Source organism: Puma concolor, chromosome E2, assembly GCF_028749965.1.
Source record: "Puma concolor isolate L17-30 chromosome E2, mPumCon1.1.hap2, whole genome shotgun sequence".
NCBI classification, from domain to species: domain Eukaryota; kingdom Metazoa; phylum Chordata; class Mammalia; order Carnivora; family Felidae; genus Puma; species Puma concolor.
In genome coordinates, this window is record NC_141681.1 from 25,522,283 (window position 1) to 25,526,787 (window position 4,505).

At 43.7% G+C, this 4,505-nt stretch overlaps 1 pseudogene; it reads left to right on the forward strand.

Moving 5' to 3' along the window:
* The first annotated feature begins 471 nt into the window (after window positions 1-471).
* Window positions 472-2,670, forward strand: LOC112857444 (AP-3 complex subunit beta-2 pseudogene; annotated as a pseudogene).
* Window positions 2,671-4,505: the final 1,835 nt, after the last annotated feature.

The window sequence follows — 4,505 nt, forward strand, 5'->3', positions numbered from 1 at the left end:
TGTTTTCCAAAATGTTCTGGGGTTTTGTATGACCAGATCCAGTTATTCTTGTCACTTTGCGAAATGCCTGGCCTTGCTGACAGAGCAGTCTCTTATGTCCCCTAGGTCAGCACTTGATATGATTCCTGAGATGTGGGACCCTCTTGGCTTCCTCAGCTTCTTCTAGTCCAGCACTGCCCAGTGTTCTCTGTGGCTCCTGCCAACGACTTTGATCCAAGAAGCTTCCTCTGAGGCAGGAGTTCCTATTTTTCCAAAATGCACATTTGTTACACTGAAAATTGTTAAATAAAATATTTTGTGCTCTCAAAAAAAAAAAAAAAAAAGCCTTCATGATGCTGGGCACATCAATCATGCAGCCCTCTATCTTGGCTCACCCACCCCTGCACTGACCCCAATCCTGCCCTCTTCCTACTATTGCCCTCCTCCAATTTGTCTTCTACTGTGTTCTATTTGGCCCACCTCCCGTCCCCACACCTACTGCCCCTTGCTCTACCCCAAGTTCCCAGGTACCTTGGACGCTGTTCTCTCTGCAGTGAGGTGCATTATGGGCCCACCATCAAGCATCCAGTATGTTTCAACCAAGTCTGAAGATCTTCTACATCAGGTTGATCAACTCCACCCAGATCAAAATCCTAAAGCTGGAAGTGCTGAGCAAACTAGTTAATGAAACTAAAATCCTTATTGTCCTACAGAAATGCCAGACCTATATGCACAGCATGGTCAGAGACTTTAGGGCATCATGATCCAGGCCATTGGACGCTGTGCAGCTAACATAGGATGAGTCTGTGACACCTGCCTCAATGGCCTGATGCAGCCACTGTTTCACCGTGATGCGCTATTCATCACAGAGTCAGTGGTCATCATTAAAAAGCTGCTGCAGATGCAGCCAGCACAGCACGAGAGTTCATAAGCTGGCAAAGCTCACAGACAACATCTAGGTGCTCCTGGCTTGAGCCAGGATCCTGTGGCTCATTGATGAGTACTGTGAGCAAGTCTCCAGTATTCACCTGATGTCCTGGGAAAAGCGGCCAAGTCCTTCACAGCAGAGCAGGATACCATCAAACTGCAGGTCATCAACTTGGCAGCCAAGCTCTACCTGACCAACCCTAAGCAGAACAAGCTGTTGACCCTGTATATACTAAGTCTGGCCAAGTCCCACCAGAACCATGATATCTGTGATTTACCACACTTTACCTGGCATTTTATCCTCTCTTCAGAGCAGGATGGAGCCCTCAGCCACCATGCAAATAAGCTCCTCCTGGCACCCAAAGCAACCCCAGACTTGGAGTCATCCTTCAAAGACCAGACCACTTCCAGCCAGGCTCACTATCCCACCTACTAAATCCAAGGCCACAGGATACCAAGAGCTTCCAGACTGGCCAGAAGAAGTTCTAGACACATCTGCATGCAGCGTGGAGGTATCTGAATGGACCAAGTGTTCAATAGGGCAGAAGAGGAAAGAGAGGAAGAGGAGTGAGGCCCCCCAGAGTCCACAGATAGACGCCCAGAGTCCAAGAGTGAATCAGATAGTGAGAGCAGCAGTGAGAGAAGCTGAAGGGTCCACCAGTGAGTCCAATAGTGAAGACCAAGATGAAGGTGAGGAGAAAGGGAGAAGGAGTGAGAGTGAACCCAGTGAGGAGGAAAATGAGGAGAAAATGAAGAAGATGCCAGAGGGACAAGGAGAAGGTTTGTCTTCAGGTAAGGGCAGAGATTCCAGCTGTAGCTCATCAGCTTGAGAAGACATTGGAGCCTGAGGAGCAGCAGGTGGAACCTGCCTCCTGAAAGGAAGAAGAAAACAGAACAAAACAAAATTAAAACCTGCCTGTGGAACAAGTGACCCTGCAGCCAAAGAAATGTCTTGGCTTGATCTAGAGGACTTCTCCCTCCTAGCGTCCAGCTTGTGTCTCCTCCTACAAGTGTATCCACCAGTCTGGCTGCTGGCCTGGAGGGTCTGACATTCACAAACAAACAAACAAAAAAGGCCCTGATGCCCTTGCTGCTGGGTCCAGTATCCAGGGTTGGAAGGCAGGAGCTGTGGCACCTTGTAACTGGTGAGGGCATCCAGCCTTTTTGTCCAGGGCCCCCACATGGTATCTGTGCATACCCACTTTTCCAACAGCTCCAATACTCCCACCAAGGGCCTACAGATGGGCACCCCTAAACTGCCTGCAGGTATTAGCATCCTGAAATTGAGCCCCTGGAACCCAAAGAATCTGTCACTGCTGTAATGGGCATTAATTTCTGTGACTCATCTTAGGTGCTCAACTTCCAGCTATGAATCCAAACCCAACAGTTTCACATCTCCATTCAGCCACCCATTGCATAGCAGATGACTCCTGAGTGTGTTCAAGATTGAGAATGAGTTCAAGAAGGTATAAGCAAGGCTGATGGACATGAATGAGATTACAGAGAAGATCAAGCTGCCAGACACCTGTCAGAGTGACCACAGTGTTTTACAGAAAGTGACTGCCACTGCCAACCTTGATTGTGTCTCTTGTCAGACATATGACAAGTACAGGTTTGAAGGGAGGATGCTGACCAGTGGGACACTGGCCCTGCTGATCCTGGACACCCTGCCTGCTGGAGCTGCCTCACTGATAGTCAACAGTGAAAAGATGGTGACTGGCACTGTGCTGGTGAGGGACATGGTACATGGTCTTATCCAGTAATTCCCAAGCGTTGTGACCTCTTTGGCCCCTACCTGTTACTCCATCATGACATCTGGGCTGTTAGCCTCTCTCTTTCTTTCCCTCACATCAGACTTCTTATCCAAGATAGCATCCATGGGGATACTCTCTCCATCTGGTCATGACCAGGCTCCCCCAACAATTCCCCTCCCCATGAGTTTCCAGTGACCTGTGCAGAGAGACATAGCAGCTGCTCCCTTCAGTCCTCCCAGATCTCTGTAGCTATTTATGTAGCAAGATCTCAGTATTCTACCTAATATATTTTATAACATATATACATGATGGATAATACCTAGACCTACTGTGATCATTTTGCAGTATATACAAATATCAAATAATTATGCTGTATACCTGAAACTAATATAATGTTGTATGTCAGTTACATCTCAATAAAAAATAAATACATAAAATAAAATGTGTATTTCTGAGCTATAGTCCAGGAACATCAAGTCAGAATATCTGGGGGTGAGCCTAGAAATCTTCCTTTAAAAAGTGTCCAAGATGATTTTAAAGCAGAATAAAGGTTTTTTAAAAAAGTTAATGGCATGCCTTAGACACCTCTAGTTTCACCCTTGCACCCTCTCCATCCTGGGCTTTTCCATATTGGACCAGCCCTTCAGAGGGGATTCTGATAAACTGTCACTGAGGCACCTGAGAAAATTACCAAAAAAGGTAAATAACTGATATCTCAGGATGCTGCTCATTCTACAGGAGCTACTCAACAATACTCAAACAAATGAGCATCTGCTAAGACACAGTTCTTGAGAGGCAATTCTCCAAACTCAAAGAAGAGTGGGATTTCTAACCGTAAGGAGTTTACAATCTGATAGGAGACAATGTTACACATAAAAGTTATGTGAGGAAAAAAGAAAATATAGTCACCTTAATTACTTGGGTAACTGTCTTGACGTTTAAATCTACTTCAACTATAGAGGTTGAAACCGTGAATAGTCTTCTAACCTCCAGTCCAGGGTTTTCCATCAAATATCCCAAATACATAATCATAATGTAGTCTAGACTTTTTAGATTCTTGTCTGGAAATTTATTTTGGTTTACTCTATCTATAACAGACTATAACCTAGAATTTAAAAGTATGTCTCCTTTCAAATATCCTGCATTATTTTCTCAAATTAGAATCAGAAATTCAATCACTTTCAAATCTTCTACTGCTTTTGTAGTCAAAAGTAATACATGACAGCTGTTATTTTTCCATTCATTCAATCAAATTAGTAAACCCAGAGTAATGTATATCCTTGGATACTAAAGATTGTTAAAACTTAGTCCCTATTCTTATGATCCAAAGCTTGAGAGATATAGCATATATCTATCTATATCTATATCCACACACATACATATATATGTATATACATATATATGTGTGTGTATGGCATATATATATATATATATATATATAATCATATGTCCTGATTTTAGAATATACATACATATACGTATGCAACATATCACAGTATATCACTGTCTGATTCACTCTCAGATTCTGGCTGCTTATCTGTGGATTCTGTGGGGCTTGACTCCTCTTCTCCGTCCTCTTTCCCCAGATGGAACACTTGGTCCATTCAGGTACCTCCACATTGCTTGGCAGATAATGATTTTAGAATGCATGGAAATGAGTGAAATTACTACACAGAAAGTAGTTCTATATAAGTTGGGTAGAGAGGGAGCACATATTTTAAGCCAGCAGGGATATGGGTAGGTGACAGATAAGGCAAAGAATCTTATTTTAGCAATGCAGAAGTAAAGGACCTGTAATGATCTACTCAGTGAAAAGAATGTGCTCCTTAAATAGTCGCTATCTGA